The 19,620-nt window shown below is 37.2% G+C and overlaps 1 long non-coding RNA gene across 1 annotated transcript in view; it reads right to left on the reverse strand.

The window, feature by feature from the left end:
- LOC149502829 (uncharacterized) overlaps window positions 1-19,620 on the reverse strand; it is a 510,125-nt gene that overhangs the window by 169,957 nt on the left and 320,548 nt on the right. The window lies entirely within an intron of this gene.

Consider the following 19,620-nt stretch of genomic DNA (forward strand, 5'->3'; position numbering starts at 1 on the left):
ACTAGATGTATCATTGTATGTTTTTTTTCTTGTGTGGGTGGGTGAAACAGCTCACGGTCTTGATGTGAACTGGCTATTGGAGCCCATAAGCGTGCAACGTAAATTCAGCCACATATTATATAATAGATAAATTTATTATCTAATGCGTAAAACGGTCTCGACTTTCAAACCGGACACAATTATTTCCTTATGGCAGAGATAAGCAAGACAGTATTAAGTGCGCGAGCGAGCACATGTGTTACGACATTATTGATGGTAGGACCTCTTTTGAATCACTGGTGGTAGAATCTCTTGTGAGTCCACACGGGTAGGCACCACCACCCCGCCTATTTCTCTGCCGTAAAGCAGTAATGCGTTTCGGTTTGAAGAGCGGGGCAGACGTTGTAACTATTCTGAGACCGTAGAACTCATATCTCAAGGTGGGTGGCAGCATTTACATTGTAGATGTCTATGGGCTCCAGTAACCACTTAACACCAGGTGGGCTGTGAGCTCATCGAGACATCCAAGCAAAAAATATACTTTCGAACGCATATCTCACATGATATGCAAACTATTCTAACTCTTCTGGCACGCGACGTTATTCGTAATTGCAACATTTAAATTTCATCAATCACTGGAATTGCTGTTTCGACTTACTGATTAAACGGTAAAAAGGTTTTATGGTAGTTTATGCATGAAATTATACATCATTCTCGCGCATATGGCGTTTTGATTTCTTTTTTTTACGATGTATATCATTCAAAAAGGTCGCATAGACACTTAGTTTCTCGACAGAACTTCTCAATGGGTCTTGATTCCGATTTGGCAGTAGTTGCAGCGAAGCACTGCTCTTGCTAGGACAGGTGTTAGCAGAGTCTCTCTGGTTGAACCTGGTGAGCTCACCTACCCATCCTCGAAAGATTGGAACAGCCCAGATTAGGCCATCAACGATTAGTTAAAAAAAACATGTGCTATTTACATATTAAATTAATATTAATAGATTTTAACAGATTTTTTATAGCATAGATAGGTGGACGAGCTCACAGCCCACCTAGTATTAAATGGTTATCAGAACCGATAGGCATCTAAAACGTAAATGCCGCCACCCACCTTACGATATGAGTTCTAAGGTCTCAGTATAACTAGTCAGGTCATAAGTATTGTCACACAGTAAAAACTTTTCTTTTAGAATGCTGGCCACAAAAAAGTTTATTGAATCGAATTTCGAATTGTTCATGAAAATAAAAATGTATACTTTTAGAATATTACTCATTTTTAAATATGGTTATTGTGTTGCATCGTTGCGGTTACGCACTACTCGTGTAGGAAGATGTCGCTGCTTCATCGGCGACTCCAGATCGCAGTAGCCACCATGGGACAGTGGTTCCGGAAGTGGCGCATCGACATCAACCCCACGAAAAGCACAGCGGTGCTCTTCAAAAGGGGTCGCCCTCCGAATACCACTTCGAGCATCCCACTCCCTAATAGGCGCGCAAACACCTCCGCCGTTAGCCCCGTCACTCTCTTTGGCCAGCCCATACCGTGGGCCTCGCAGGTCAAATACCTAGGCGTCACCCTCGACAGAGGGATGACATTCCGTCCCCATATTAAAACGGTACGCGACCGTGCCGCCTTCATATTAGGACGTCTCTACCCTATGCTTTGCAAGCGAAGCAAACTGTCCCTCCGTAATAAGGTAACTCTCTACAAAACTTGCATACGCCCCGTTATGACGTATGCAAGCGTAGTGTTCGCTCACGCAGCCCGCACCAACTTGAAGCCCCTTCAGGTTATTCAATCCCGATTCTGCAGGATAGCCGTCGGAGCACCATGGTTCCTGAGGAACGTGGATCTCCACGATGACCTGGAGCTTGACTCTGTCAGTAAGTATCTACAGTCGGCATCGCTGCGCCATTTTGAGAAGGCGGCACGACATGAGAACCCTCTCATCGTAGCCGCTGGAAATTACATACCCGACCCAGTAGACCGAATGGTAAACCGTCGACGTCGCCCAAAGCACGTCATTACGGATCCTCCTGATCCATTAACGGTGCTCTTAGGCACCACAAGCACCGGTCACCGTCCTTGTCGAACCCGTCGCTTGCGACGAAGGGCTCGACGAGCGAACTAACCCATAGACACAGCCCACTGAGTTTCTCGCCGGATCTTCTCAGTGGGTCGCGTTTCCGATCCGGTGGTAGATTCTGCGAAGCACTGCTCTTGCTAGGGTCAGTGTTAGCAACTCTCCGGTTGAGCCCCGCGAGCTCACCTACAAACGTTAGGGTGAAGCTGAAATAGCCTCTCAAGGCTATCAGCATAGGTAGGAAAAAAAAAAAAAAAAAAAGCGGTTACGCGACAATTCAAATTTTTAATATACTGAAAAATTTGAATATAACCAAAAGATTCGTTAATCGTACCATCAAACGATACAATGAAGAACTCTAGTGTAGATGACAGGTCAAGAAGTGGTCGCCCTCGGTCTGTTAGGACTCCAGCAGTGATAAAAGCTGTGAAGGCGCGAATTCAAAGAAATCCCAAACGTAAGCAGAAACTGTTGGCCCTTCAGATGGGGTTAAGCAGAACCACGGTGAAAAGGGTGTTAAATGAAGACTTGGGGCTTCGGGCATATCGAAGAAAAACAGGACATCGTTTGAATGCTCGTCTAATGGACCTGAGACTGAAGAGATGCCGCGCTTTGTTGAAGCGGTACGCGGGAAAAAAATATCGGGATTTTCTTTTTTCGGATGAAAAAATTTTTACCGTAGAAGAGAGCTACAACAAACAAAATGATAAGGTGTACGCACACAGTAGTGAAGAAGCGAGCAACCGTATTCCCCGCGTCCAACGAGGTCATTTTCCATCCTCGGTCATGGTATGGTTGGGAGTTTCTTATTGGGGCTTAACAGAGGTACATTTTTGTGAGAAAGGTGTAAAAACGAATGTAGTTGTGTATCAAAATACAGTCCTGACGAACCTTGTGGAACCTGTTTCTCATACCATGTTCAATAACAGGCACTGGGTATTCCAAAAAGATTCGGCGCCAGCTCATAGAGCGAAGAACACACAAGACTGGCTGGCAGCGCGTGAAATCGACTTCATCCGGCACGAAGACTGGCCCTCCTCCAGTCCAGATTTGAATCCGTTAGATTACAAGATATGGCAACACTTGGAGGAAAAGGCGTGCTCAAGGCTCAAAGCCTCATCCCAATTTGGAGTCACTCAAGACATCCTTGATTAAGGCAGTCGCCAATATTGACATGGACCTCGTTCGTGCTGCGATAGACGACTGGCCGCGCAGATTGAAGGCCTGTATTCAAAATCACGGAGGTCATTTTGAATGAACTTTAGTGTCATAAGAATCTATGTTTTGTTAAGTTCATTTTGGTATATGAATGGTTACTTAATGAATAAACTTGTTTCAATTATTTTACATTAAACATGTGACAGAATTTATGACCTGACTAGGTAGTTACAACGGCTGCCCCACCCTTCAAACCGAAACGCATTACTGCTTCACGGCTGAAAATAGGCAGGGTGGTGGTACCGTAACTACAAGTGCGGACTCACAAGAGGTCCTACCACCAGTAATTACGCAAACTATAATTTTGCGGGTTTGATTTTTATTACACGATGTTATTCCTTCACCGTGGAAGTCAATCGTGAACATTTGTTAAGTACATATTTCATTAGAAAAATTGGTGTACCCCCGCCTGCGGGATTCGAACACCGTTTCATCGCTAGATACGAATGCACAGGACGTCTTATCCTTCCACGCCACGAAAACTTCAATTTGACTTCACGTGACCGCTTAAATATTAAATGAGCTTAATTACGCGAATTTTACAAAGATTCGTTTTAATATTACGAAATATAAAATCGAACCGAAATATACGTAGTGTTGTAAAATAAACCAAACCATAAATGCTGGAATTCGTTCTAGAATTATTTTGCACATTGAAGTGACGACATACGTGCTGTTAATTATTCTAAAACGAATTTATAATCGGATAGGTGTGTAGGCAGTCAGGTTATATACACGCACGTTTCATATAATATTATATTCCCTGTCGCGAGAAGTTGAACGTGTTGACGTATTCATAATTCATTCTGAGACTCAGCAGCTTCCCCGAAGAGGATCCTCTCCGTACTTAGTACTGAATAACTTAAATGCGCTCTTAGTTTTGTAACCTTGCGTTTAATGTTTGATATCCTCTCTCAGTTTTTTTTTTTTATATATTCCTCGAGTTTTTCCACTTTTGTCTACTTCATTCGTCATTACGTCAAAGACAAGATTTATTTATAATGTATTACTATATCTATCTATATATGTATATAAAAATGAATTGCTGTTCGTTAGTCTCGCTAAAACTCGAGAACGGTTGGACCGATTTGGCTAATTTTGGTCTTGAATTATTTGTGGAAGTCCAGAGAAGGTTTAAAAGGTAAATAAATATGAAAATGCTTGGAATTAAATAAAAATAACACATTTGTTTTTCCTTTGATGTGTCCCCCGTCGGACGGACGGACGGATTACTTTTGTTTGTTTTAAATTTATTTTACACAAAAGTTTAGGTTTTTTATTTATCGATTGAGGCACTACGAAGTCTGCCGGGTCAGCTAGTATATTATAAAATATGCAAAATATCAGCACATCCTTTAAAACTATTGAAACACATTAGCTAAAAGGCAAAACGGTGCTACACAAATTGCGAACGCTTAAAAATTTTATAACTTGCAGACCAAAGTCATTTTACACGCCCCTTCTTTTATAACGTAAGCTGAAATTACATTAAATAACATTTTGTTGTGATTTCCCGAGGCTTACGCATTATTAAAACTACTTTTAAATATTTCGTATTTAATCAGTCGTCTGTGCCAACGAAGACTGTAAGGTATTGGAAACGCCAATAATAATATAATCGGCGTAAAAAATGCGAGATTAAATCGTTAAAATTATTTTTAACTGTACATTAAATAACATTTAAAATGTAGCTAAACCACAAGTGAACACAACTGTTTTTTTCTTCAACCTTTTGTCCTTTTAACCTTTTGTTCGTATAAGTGTCTTACTAAGAGGTCATTAAGTACTCTAGTCTGTGATGAGGGAGGTTGAGGGGTCTTTTTCCAGCAGGCACTTTCCTTGCAGGTACAAACCAAAGTCCTGGGCACGTCACCTGAGATTCAGTTATTGAAAAAACGTGAAGGACACTACGAATTTATTTCCTACATTTAGATACCATCGTTTCGTGTGTAGATACATGTCGAGGGGTGAAACGTTATGTGATTTAAGCGATATTTCGTTTAATACGCGGCATTTATCTTTGTAATTAAAGAACCGTTTTAGGGGGAGAGAGAGAGAGAGAGAATACACCTTATTGCACACCAAAACACAATTTACATTCAAAAAACAATAAAAAAAAAGCAGATACATTTGTACAATAGGCGGTCTTATCGCTAAAAGCGATCTCTTCCAGACAACCGTTTAATTTATAGAAATTCTGGAAAATATAAAAAAAATTTAAAATATAAAAAAAATATAAAAAACCGTTTTATTTGATATAAAATAAAATAAATAAAAATAAAAAACCCTTTATTCCATGCAATTACATTTTTTTTTTTTAGTATATATATTATATGCATGGACCCCTCTCAAGTAAAGGCCTCCTCCAAAAGATTTCCATTTTGTTTTGTCTCTGGCGACATAAATCCAGTGTGGTCCAGCAACTTTTCTAATGTCGTCCTCCCAACGCGTGTACGGTCTACCGACGCGCCGCCGCGCCGCTTGCTCTGTGGATATTGTTGTTATTTGATATAAGCATCAACAATTCGATGTTTTTAATCGAACTTCAATTAAATTTACTTCATTCAACTAGCTGAAGAAGTTTTATTTTCATGATATTTTTTCCAAATTTTAAACTTTAAATGGCTCTCCTATAAAGTTTCAAAGATGTCGAAGCGATATATTCTTAATGTCGTTAATATGAAAGACATTATGGCTCAAAAATGTCAGTGAGTGGATTAGCATCAAGACGGCTAGACAGGTCCTCAATCCTACCATGGAAAACCTCAAATTTAAGAAGCTTATGAAGAACCTTCACTAATAAAGTGACTAAAGGTTAAAGAGAAGTAAGATACTTTTAGATCAATCGCTTTAGCAATGTGACCATTTACAGCAACGAATTCCTATTGAACCAATCGACAGACACATTTATTCAAAAAACATATTTCTGGGTTATAATTCTAAACAGTCGTGGTAGATTGTATTGAGGTCCGCAGGGGTAGGAGCAAAAAATAAAAAAGGGGGGCAGGTGCCACCATCTGAATTCTTCCACGAATCACCGGTGTATTTCTTTTTGAAGAGTGAAGCAGCTGAAATCAACTTTATGTCTCTAGATGGATAAGAATTGATGTGATATCAATTGGCCCCGGTAATTCCTTATACGAAATAAGAAGCTAACCCACTCACTGATCTGTGCAATAAAAAGAAACCACAAAATCGGAACTGCCGCTTCTGTTAAAAATCCACCATCGCTATTTTGCCAATTCTATTCAAATTCACACGACTACATTAGCGAACAAGCTAAATGTTCGGCAATATCTGGCTTCAATAACACTTGCACCATTAACTATCCGTGCCTGCAATAGACATCGTGACTAGTTACAGCCACATCACTGTTTCAAACGAGACAAACAAAAACTAACAATAAGATCAGTGAATAGAGCTCCAATTCAGTAAAACAGTTTTACTGAAATTAAATGTCTCATAACCGTGAAGGCTTTAATGCCCTTTTCCGTGAAATTCCCTTTTCAGTCTTATTGTTACGTGTTAAGAATATTTTTTGTGTGATGTAATCAAAGCGATTTGTTGTGTGGGAGGTTAGTCCAAATTGCCAACAGTTAGGTTAACTGTTGCTCGCACAACGCTTTCTATCTTTCCTATTGTGCTGGTACTAATATATCGTTATTTAGATTAAGGCAAAAAGCCTCCTAAGTACATGTTATTCGCTTCACAGTTGTCATAACTCGGCCGTATAAATGTGTTTGTCATCAAATAAATCATGGTAAGGAAAACGCACGGCTCGGTACGGGAATGGCTTTTTATTAGAAATAATGTTGACATGATAAAATGTACGTTTTGCTTTGACTGTTGTTTTAAACACAAATGTATACTTGAGCTGGAGACGTAAATTCTAGTAAAAGGCACTTGATCATGTCATGTATTAGTGGTTCGATATTTTTTCGTTTGGTCCGTAATGTGATTATGTAACGTAGCTTTGTCTGTATTTTTTTAACACAACAACCTTTTAAGGTCTCCGTGGCTTAAAGGATAAGACGTCTGGTGTATTCGAAGGGAACAGAGCGACTATGCCGATGTTCAAATCCGGCTGGCACTTACCAATTTTTGTAATGATATTTTAATACTTAGTTCGTATTCACGAATTCGCTTCAAGCGATTAAGGAATAACAGCATCGTTTAAAAAGAGAGAAAAAAATGGAATTTTCATATTTACTGTATTATTGCGATAATGTACCTCAAATATCAAGATGTGAGCTTCAGTAACAACACCAGGTGGGTCTTGAGCTCGTCTAGGCCATAAATAAAAACTCGGATATCGCCACCCACCTGTATGAATGAATGAGATTGAAATCTCAATTAAATTGGAATCACGGCAATGTTATTTTCCATGTCGAACTTGTCATTTCGGATCCTCCCGATCCCCTAACGGTGCTTTTAGGTACCTCAAGCACCGGTCACCGTTCTCGTCGAACCCGTCGCTTGCGACGAAGGGCTCGACGAGTAAATTAACCCTCAGACACAGCCCACTGAGTTTCTCGCCGGATCTTCTCAGTGATTCGCGTTTCCGATCCGGTGGTAGATTCTGCGAAGCACGGCTCTTGCTAGGGTTCGTGTTAGCAACGTCGTCAGGTTTGAGCCCCGTGAGCTCACCTACTAGTTAAGGTTCCGCTGAAATAGCCTCTCAAGACTCAGCTTAGGTAGGAAAAAAAAAAAGTCGAACTCGTGACTATTTGCATAACGGCAAACACGAATTGGAATGATAATCATATACTCGAGACACAGGCAGGCAGATTTTACTGGGGCAGGACGTCTTGTGATTCCGCGCGGGTAGGTACTACCACTCTGCCTATTTCTGCCGTGAAACAGAAATGTATTTCGGCTTGAAGGGCGGGGCAGACGTTATACTGTTAAAATTGAGACCTTACAACTCATGTCTCAAGGTGGGTGGCGGCATTTACGTTGTAGATGAACACCAGGAGGGCTGTGGGCTCGCTCGCCCATCTAATAAAAAATAAAAAAGGCAGCACTACATTTCTCATGTTCTCAAGACATAATAAGAGCGATAATTATGTAACAGTTAAATAACACTCAGATATAGACACGGCTACTAAAAAAATCTTTCTAAAATCTTGGAGTTTTTTCCTCGAATGTGTTCTCGCAAGCTTTGGAGGGACATAACAATGAAAAACGTATTTTTTATATCATCCAAAGAATAGGTATCGAAAAACGTTTGACGAGATCATAATATATCCACTGGACAATATATTTGAAAAGTATCAATTCACATAAATTTACGAAGCGATATCGCGTTTACTGCGCGCCGCCCGTTACCGTTCTGAACCAATAAAATCTTCTTGTTTTATGTTAAAACTTTACGAGCAATATTTTAGAATAATAAAATAAATAAATACGCGGGAGAAGAATAAATTCATAGTCACCATCAAATTGCACGTTTACGTTAGACGTTATTCGTCCATTTTATAAGATAACTACATATTTAAAAAAAATATTAAACACCATAGCTTCTTTGATTCCAAACAAAAAAGAAAAGTAATTCTACCTATTTAGGAAAATGAATAACTCATCTCCAAAATGCCATCAATATAATATGCATATCGTGGTGAATAAAATATAAAAAGTAGAAGAAACGATTACATAATAGTACCATATAAGTAAATCAAATAATTTATTCCTCCTTTTTGGGTAAAGTAGCAATACTATCATTATATTATTGACATTATATATTTATAAATAAACTAGCTGACCCGGCCGACTTCGTAGTGCCTCAATCGATAAATAAAAGACCTAAACTTTTGTATAAATTAGACTTAAAACAAACAAAAGGAATCCGTCCGACGAGGGACACGTCAAAGGAAAAACAAAATTGTTATTTTTATTTAATTCCGAGCATTTTCATATTTATTTACCTTTTAAACCTTCTCTGGTCTTTCACAAATAATTCAAGACCAAAATTAGCCAAATCGGTCCAGCCGTTCTCGAATTTTAGCGAGACTAACGAACAGTAATTCATTATTATATATATAGTACGCCGCGATTAATTTCCTCCTGATATGATTATTTTCCACCTGACGAATGTCTGGGAGAGATCGATCATAGCGCGATAAGACCACACATTGTACTTTTGTATTTAATGTTTTGCATTTGTGTTTTGGTGTACAATAAAGCATAGTCCACTCTGCTCTAAAAATTTCTAGACAGATAACAAAATTGACAGCCATAGGCAAGCAAAACGCGTGACCGTGTACCATAACAATAATCGTTACATTTGGAACATAGTTTGGAGTTCATATCAAACAGGACAAAACTGTAGGTACATGTGTTCAGCTGTAGACACTCGTGTACAAAGTACAAAGCTATGCACATATACAGTTTTACTTTTATAATTAAAATTGATTATTGAGAAAGCAATATAAATATATTATAATAAATCCCTCATTCATATGAATACTGTCAAGTGGGCATGTTGCGAGTTCACCTAACGCGTAGTCCACCTAAACTACCCACAATCTATACATACCTATTTTTACATCAAAAGAATCATAAAGTTCATCAATCATGAGCATCAGTACGAAGGATTCGATAGGCTGTGGTACTAATAAAATTGCATACTAGAATTATAAAAGTTAAAGTAGTGTCCATTCACATTTTGGCTCCACCAAAAATTAAGTGCGCTGTCGAATGGTCCCTAACTGAACTAATTTACATCTTATTTCGCACCTACGAAGATCGAGTTTTTAAAAATTGCTATTAAGAACTCACATATAAATGCAAGCTTATGTTGAAAATGTTGTCAGTGCGATTAGGGTTTTGCTGTATTTTTTTTATGAGAGGTAACACAATGCTAATTTGTCAGGATACTGAAGTGTAAACTCGACCTCGTTGAGCAAGATTATTTCTTCCCCATACAAGTTTTTTTTTATTGCCGTATAGGCAGTCGAGCATACGGCCCACCTGATGGTGAGTGTTTTTTTTTTTTTTACTATTTGTAATGTTGGATTCATGTTTCGTTTTCCATAATTATATAATATTCGTTTCTGTTCCCTTCTTATAGTTATACTTTAATTCCCTTATATTTTACCTATATGCCTATTATTATACATTTTATTTCTTCACTTTTTTCCGATATATTTTCATTTTCACTTCTTATACGCATTCCATTGTCTATCTGTCACATTTTTCGTTGTACATATTATATAATTATGTTTACATTTTTTTTACGTTATCTAATGATTACATTACCAATATAAAAATTTACATTAATAAATTACAATATATAATATCTTAAAATTACATTTTTTAATATTTCCATTTATCTTACAACATTTCTTTTTCTATTTTAAAACTAGAGGTCGCTACGAGGAATACGAGGAATTTGCTTTGGCATTGTAGTGATTCGATGATTTTGTGTATGTATTAATTTTAGTATTGTATATATCCGCATATTTCAAAATATCCTTTTATGTACAATTTATTTGTTTCTAAAGTTTACTTTTTGTATTATTTTGGTGCAATATTTTATGAAGTCTTGTTTAGTTTCTTTTTCACAGATTAATTGACTTAGTTTTGTAATTTCTATTTTGATTCCAATTCTTTGTTCAATTTCAAGTCGATCACTACAATGCACCGGACACTCTACAATGAAGTGGAGTGGATGGTGAGTGGTTACCGTCGCTCATGGACGTCAGCAATGCCAGGAGCAAGCCGCTGCCTACCGTCATACCTACATGTCATAGCGCTCGGGAAACACCGTGGAGGGGAGCTCATTCCATAGCCGGATCTCGATACTGATTTTCTATCCTTATTTACTTCAAAGCCTACAATTTCGAAGGAGGACTTAAGTTGGGCTGTACGCTATAAAGCTCTCAGCGTCAAATCAAATTATGCAAAACAAAATGTAGAAAGGTAATTTATCGAATACATCTAGGGCACGAAGGAGAATACAGAGTGTGAAAACAAACATACGAAACATTACTAAATGTTAATAAAGAAGGTGAAATATATCTGAAGCAGACAGTATAAGGAGTGTGCATTGTCGTTAAAACAGACTAAGTTTAATTGAAGTCTACGTTTTCCGCTCTCGCGCTGTGTTGAATCTGAGAATATTGTAACGTTTTACATGCTCAAACAGCTACAAGTGATGCTTGATACAATGTAAAATACACAAATTATTTGTTGTATTGAATTCGCTAAAAATAATTATTATGCTACAATTAGAAATCAATACATTGTGAATCATGGTTCAAAGTTATAATTATTTTTCTTGTGTGTACGAGTGAATGCAGTTTGTTTGTAATAATCCAAAGATACCACACAGATTAGTTTACACAGCTACCACAGATTAGTTTAATAGTTACTACGATGCTACCAGATGCTGCCAAATACGAGGCTACTTAAACAAAATACAGTTGTTCAGTTTCAGAACGAAAATGTCAGCGAGTGACGTCCGCCATGACACTTTTTATTTTTCAAACCCAGGCGCCAAGAGCAACGCATCAATTTTAAAGTTCTCATATATGAAGTCATTAAATTGTAATATAGAGGTTCAATAAATATCTCAAAACAATAAATACAGTGCATGCTCAATTACCATAACGCAACAACTATCTATCAACCTTAATTAATATAACTTTTTTCATTTACGTACTTATAGGTATAAATAATACCGTGTAATACACGGTATTATTTTGTCGTTGAAGAAGCCGTTTTTGGTGAATACGTGTATATTGAAATTGAAAAAAGAAATAATTGACACAGCTTTTAAACTCGCATTCGCATCGTTGCATTTTCGATACAAATACACAGAGCGGACCATTAGGCGACGGATGACTAGAAATATAAATTCTTTATCTGGAAAGATCTTGCAACAAAGAAATACGACAAAACATGCTTAATCAAAAGCAAACGCTTGAACGAATGCATTTAAAATCATAGGTAGTGAAATTGGGAGACGAAGACATGTGTAATGCCAAACTTTTAAATAAAGAAAGTCCACTGACATTTTTTGTTGAACATACTTAATTACAATATATGAAGGGAGAATTTAATCACCAATTGATATATCGATTAAATCTCAATAAAAACACTCGTCGCGGGACTCACTGAAAATCACTTAAAATCATAATTAAAAATTTTCAAAGGTGATAATGTACCTTTTCAAAATAACATTTTAACCAACGCCATGGCAATCCTTTTTTTTTACTTTTTTTTCCTACCTACGCTGACAGCCTTGAGAGGCTATTTCAGCTGCTCCTTCATGTATAAGTGCTCACGGGGCTCAAACCGGGAGCGTTGCTAACACTGGCCCTAGCATGAGCAGTGCTTCGCAGAATCTACCACCGGATCGAAAACGCGACCCACTGAGAAGATCCGGCAAAAAACTCAGTAGGCTGTGTCTATGGGTTAATTTACCCGTCGAGCCCTTCGTCGCAAGCGAGGGGTTCGGCGAGGTTGTGACCGGTGCTTGAGGTACCTAAAAGCACCGTTAATGGATCGGGAGGATCCGTAATGACATGTTTAGGGCAACGTCGACTGTTTACCATTCGGTCCACAGGATCGGGTATGGGCAATCCTTACTATAGTGGCCTTATTCATAAATAGTAAATTTCTGCAGGTTTCGTATTATTAGCAAATACGTCGCTAACGACAAGCCCGGTGTTCGAAGTCATAAATTAATTTGAAGTAATTGTTGTTTATTACACATACTGTTGAATATTAGCTTCTTAAATTTTATGCGAAATTTTATACCTCTCTATAAAGCTCGATCAAATCGATTAGAAATAATAAAGACAACCATATTATTATTTTAAATCAGGCTTCATCTTGAGGCTTCATAGACAGACACTTGGCCTTTGTCATAAACTATTTTTATGTATTATCAATAGAGTAAGTTATGGTTTTTTATAGTGTTTGAAACCAAGAACATTCGGAACAACCGAATGCGAACATGATATTTTTACGAAGACACTGATTCCGACCAGAAATACAAGCCATTCTTCGCGACACAGAAGCAAGAATCACTAACCTTCAATCAACGAGGAAATCAAAACTTATCTTTACTGATGTTACTTTGGATGCTTGAATATTCCAATGTTTGTTACTTAATTACACAAAAATGGTCCAATGGATTTGGATGAAATTTGACGTAAAGATATTTTGTATGTGTTGGATTATAACACAATATTTTTTCGTGATACGGCAACGTTGACTTTAACTGTTATAATAAATACTAACGGTCGTATTTATTATCACAGCGCTCTCTGGTTCGTGATTCTAGAGCCCACTGAGTTTCTCACCGGAACTTCTTAGTGGGTCGCGTTTACAGTCCAGTGGCAGTTTTTTTTTTATTGCCCTTTTTGCCAAACGAGCATACGGCCCGCCGTGGTGAGTGATTACCGTCGCCCATGGACTTTAGCAATGCCAGGGGCAGAGCCAAGCCGCTGCCTACCGTTGAGTACTCTCCACAAGCCTCGTTTGAAGAAGGCTCAGCGTAGCACTGCTCTTGCTCGGGTATATGTGAACAAAGCCCCAGGCTGAACCCCGGGAGCTCACCTACACACATCCGGTGAAGCAAGCACAACCCCTCGAAGCTAACAGCAATAGGAAGAGAAAAAATCTTACGTTACGGACGTTTTTTCCCGGTTAGGGTACCCCTCCGCATCGTCCCATAAGGAACTTCGTTCCAAAAAAGAAAAAGGGGTTTCACGTAACAAATAGATCGGTAGATTGTCGACCAAAGACAACTAACTTCCTTAATCAACTTATCCCGGGAAAATTGAGCTTGTTTCATTTTTTCTGAATTACAAATTAAAGGCGAGCAGAACCACGGTGAACGCTTAGTTTTAATACGCAACGAAATCATGTTCGGTTCGTTTCACTAACAGTCGTTTTTAATTATATTTATCCTTCGTAATATTGCAACGAAATTTATGCTTAATTAAATTACGCCGGTTAACGAGGAAATGTACATTGAATTAATAAAATATTGACTCGTTTTGGCATTCCATGACCCTGATAAGCCTTTGTAAATTCATTAACTGTATTCCAATGTAGGTACTGTCTGCAACCATCGCCTGACAAAAAAGGGCCATTTTTGTTCGCATTCTTCATTCCGACGGTAGTACATGAGTCAAAACGTTTACCTATACGCCATTTTATTGGTTTTAAAATTCCTATTCATCTCATGCTTTACTTTTGCAAAAATCGCTTTCGTATACAATTATACTTATATTTTGTATACAATATTTTTCTTGAGCTCATGTGAGGGGTTGGCCTATAGTTTTTTTATTTATTTCTCCATGCAATTATATATTCAAATATAATTTAAAAAAGTCCTTTGATGGTCGAGCGGTATTCTCAATGGCAATTTAGAATGCGATACGTTTGAATCTACTTTATATCTAATGCGTTTCGTGTCAAAGAATAACGTAGAAACGGAATATCATAAAAAGTTTTTAACTTTTTAATTATGTTTCTCCCCCAAAGAAATATTCGAAAAACGGTAAGGCTCATTAAAATTACGTTTTATGGCGGTTCCGTATAATGCACGTATGGTTTTAAAGCCATTAAAATTCAATGAATACAAATAGACGATATATGTCTGGCTTATTAATTTAATTAATTTATAGCTTTGATGTCATTAACTTTTTTTAACACCTGGACTTACTCACCTTCCGCCTGGTACTTTTTATTGCCTTCGAAGGCAGGTTATCACACGACCCATACAGGCAATACCGAGAGAACTGGTAATTAAGAAAATTTATAAATTTTACGAGTTTCATTTTTATTAAACGATATTTTCTGGGTATTATTCGCATCGCGAAATTCTTTCGTGAACACATATGTTAGTTACGTCTTGCCTTCGTAATTTAAGTAGGTACCTTCCTGTGGGATTTTAACTCTAACAAAGTCGCATCGCTCATTATGAGTAAACCGGTCTTTTCGCTTAGTCCATAACGAATTTCAATGATATACATATTTCACTCTTTAAAATTTGTAAGGAACGTCTGAACTAATTCATTATTTGTCGAGACAAACGTTTAAGTAGAAATAAATGTGAAAGGATAGGTGTGAATGAATTAATAACTTTCGAAAACAATAAGAGTGTATTGTCCTGACAATGTTTTTATTTGCACATTACCCAAAATTCGCGCCAGATGCAGACGACTTGAAGTCTGTCAAGAGTCAAGTGGAACCCTCAAATCCTATCGGACCATTTACAATAAAATTAAAAATCATCAGTGGCGTTTCCATGGTAACAAAGTCGTTAATAAAAAAACGATCAGTTGTTGAGAACAACAAAATAATTTACTTCTATTTTAAGCAAGAAAGGTATGATGACATATGATGAAATGTGTAATTCTTAAGTTCGGATCGTACAAAGAGTATCTTAAAAAAATCTATTATTGTTTCCTTACAGAATAAAATAGTGCATTATCGAAATTTAAATTAATAATGAGTTTTCATAAAGTGCCCAAGTTCAACTTTATGACTTCAATCGAAATTAAAAGGCTTACGTATCTAATATGACAATTAAGGATGCTCTGCGTGATCATTATTCATTCAGTGGCGTTGACAGAAGCATACAAAGGTCGCGTACGTTTATGTTGTTAGTCCCTGATTACATTATACATTCATCGGAAGCGAGATTTACGTAAACAGCTTATTATGCGGTTGTGCCGTGGAAATTGCACAGTTTGAAGCAGGAACGGAGTTAGAATCTCTTTGTATTACTCCGAGAACGGAAAAGTTCTGATTGGCTTTTGTGCTGTTGACTCGAGATACTTACAGCGGCTTCAGCGGACAAGACTACGTAGTAAGGAAATATACGCTAACAACATTGTTGTTGAAGTAACGAAATCAATTTTTTAAACGACTAGTTATTTTCTTACTCTTTGATGTTTTTGTCAAAAGCAGTTTTGAAAGGACGATTTTGTCTTGTGTATTATCGCTACACAACGTTAACAATGACCGTAGGTAGATATTTGTAAACATTCATCTTATGCTGTTCGATTAATTATTACTGATTTGATACGCTGAAAGGGATATTGAACGTCATGTAGATAAGGGCATTAGGTAGAACAGACAGTCAATTGTTTCTTTAAAATAGATTAACAAAATACGGCATTACCATATCTAGGATAGTTTGGTTTTTCACAAGTTTTTTTTATTTTGAAGGAATTGCAGCTGTAGTTTAAGGGAACTCATGTTGCATTTTCAGAGCAAAGATTCTGTGGCCTTTACGAAATTTTAATTGCTTTTGTTAAAGCATGTTAAAAAACTGATTGGTTTTATCTCAAGCCGCACGTTGCTTCTTCGATGGGCATTTTTAAGAATCATTATCCCATAATGTGGTGAAATGAAAAGGAAATGAGAAGCAATGAAAGAATGAGGACTGGTAAATGGATTAAAGCTCAAAGCAACTAAAAACACCGCGGCGGTTCGAGAAGGACCTAAGTGTACTTACTACTTCTGGATAATGAACTGTCTTCTGCTTGCCTGTCGAGATAATCTGAGCTCTTATTTTGTGCAACGAAATCTCAACTTCTAGATGCTGAAAGCGCTTGAAAACGCACACTCCCACCTAAATCCACACCTGTATGAACCCAAATGTGCCTCTGTGATATTCAAAGCTTAATTTACGCCCGCAAGTCGGATGTTAACAGATTTTTACAGCAATCAACATACAAATCTGCTATTGAAAAGTTAATGTTGAAATATTTTTAAATGCTCATTTATTGTCCTGTTGAATAGCAAGGTGGAGGCAAATTAATAATAGCGGGCTGGCTTTTCAACTATCAAGTTTCTTGCTAGGTTATTCATAAGGTAAAATGCAACATGAACTATTCTAAAATTTTGTCTCTATAGTATTTGCCCCTAGTATTGTTAATGACCAATACTGACTTCTGGCCATCATCCATCCATCTGGTGGGCCCGAAGCCTGTCAGCATTTTTCAACAGTAAAAAGTATTTCTCAAGGGTGGCTGCTGCGTTCATGTTGTACATTTCATAAATGAAACAGTAAAGTTAAATTTTACAATTTTAACAATTTTGTCGCAAATAACTTGTTTTGTTCTCATCAAATGTTGTGGCAAACTGTATAGTCTTCATCACCAATTTTAACAGCCTGTTATAGTCCACTGTGTTGAACCTCGTAATACATAAGTATAATATCCATACTTTAATATTGTAAATGCGAAAGTATGTCTGTCTGTCAGTCGCGCTTTCACGCCAAAACAGCTGAACCGATTTAAATGAAATTTGGTACACAAATAGTCTAGAGCCTGGATAGGACTACTTTTTAATGTGAAAAAAGGATTGTAGAGGGTTGAAAGGGGCGATGAAAAGTTGTATGGTAGTATCGTCATTTTGGAGATACAAACTTGTAACTTATTTTTTAGGCTGTGGATTCGATATAAATAAATATGACAATAAACTTACACACCAGAATAAAACATAGACTATAATTTATAAAAATACCTAGTCTTGCCATAAATACTGAGACAAAGGAAAAAAAGTTTCTATTGCAAATAACATTTATTACTTTAACAGTGTGTTAGTTTAATACATAAATATAAAACAATTTAAAGTATAAAAAGCTTATTCGAAGTGGTCTCCATTGGCTGCAATACAGTCCTTTAAACGTTGAGGCCAGTTATCAATAGTAGCACGCACCCTTTCCATGGGAAAAAATTTCACTGCCAATCGTACGGATTGTTTTAGGGACTCCAAATTATCATGGCGCTTAGAGCAAGCCGTACTCTCTAAAACTGACCATAAATCATAATTCAGCGGATTAAGAACGGGACTAGACGACGGCCAGTCTTCAGCTGTGCTGAAGTCCGAAACGTTCGTTTCCAACCAAGACTGCGTAGACCGAGCTTTATGACCTGGAACCGAGTCTTGCTGGAAAGATCATTCTTGATTATTGAACATGGTGTTGTTAAGGGGCTTCACTACCTTCTCAAGAATGGTATCTTGATACACTTGTGCAGCAGTGTTGATACCTTTTTCACAAAAGTATGGCTCAGTCACTCCTTCATAGCTAATACCCCACCAAACAATCACTGAAGTCGGATAGTGCCCACGTTGCACTCTGTCGACTAATTGGGAAGCTTCCTTAGAGCTTTGAGCATAAATACGGTCATTTTGTTTGTTAAAATGTTGATCAATTGTAAAAAATTTCTCATCCGTAAACAAAATTTTTCTATGACCTCCCTTTGCGTACCGCTTCAGTAGTTGTTTCGATTTTACCACCCTATTCTCTTTTAAATTATCAGTTAAGAAATGACCAGTACGTCTCTTATAGGCTGCAAGTCCTAAGTCATCTTTTAAAATACGCGACATGGTTCTAGGTGCTATCTTCATCTCCCGAGATAAAATATTTTGCTTTCGGACAGGATTTCTTCGAATTCTTTCCCTTACTGCTTTGACCACCTTTTTCGTACGAGCACTACGTGGACGGCCAGATCTTTTTCTGTCACAAACAGAGGAGGTCTCATTGCACCTATTAATAGCCCGGTACACAAAGATTTTACTAATACCAAGCGTATGGAGAGTTTTAAAAATTGCATTTGGCTCCATACCTACTTTGTGTAATGCAATCACAGCAATTCGGTTCTCTTTATCACCCCACTCCATTTTAATATCGCAAAATATTGTACAATGTATTGGCACCAAAATGAGAAAACTCAATGAGCAATCATATAAAAATGACAGATTCCAAATTCAAATGTAATATTTTGTTTATTTTTAATTGTAACAGTATTTATAACAAGACTAAGTATAGTGTGAATTATCCTAAATATAACAATAAGTGTCAAATAAGAAGGAAAAAATCTGCCATCTGCCAGCTATTTTTACGTGCGCCGCAAAAACCATTGGAGTTACGCGTACCTAAAATGTAAAATGGAAATGTTTATCACACATCTATCTTTTATTTGTCAGCCATTATCGCCAAAATAGTGAACCATTAATATAAAAAGAGCAATGATTAGATTTTTTTGTTTGTTACGTTCTTTTTTTATCGCGTTTGTTACTGTCAGGACCAGATTTGTATAAAAGAATATTCAATAAGATCAATAATAAACTATAGCTCCTAGAGTCGCTAGTCTGTTCATAAAACAATATCTAACTTCTATTTATTCTTCATACGAGAACAGAAGAAGCGCATATCTCTGATATTCAAGAACATATTAGCTTCGTATTTAACGTTGCTACGTACATATTTGTAATTTACAAAACTTTCGTAATGACAAGTAAAAATCTTCGGTCGTTTTGACCGTTTAACGTTGAACTTTGTTAACTTAACTTAGTGATATGTTCA

This window comes from Bombyx mandarina, chromosome 06 (assembly GCF_030267445.1).
Source record: "Bombyx mandarina strain Sakado chromosome 06, ASM3026744v2".
Classification (NCBI taxonomy): Eukaryota; Metazoa; Arthropoda; class Insecta; order Lepidoptera; family Bombycidae; genus Bombyx; species Bombyx mandarina.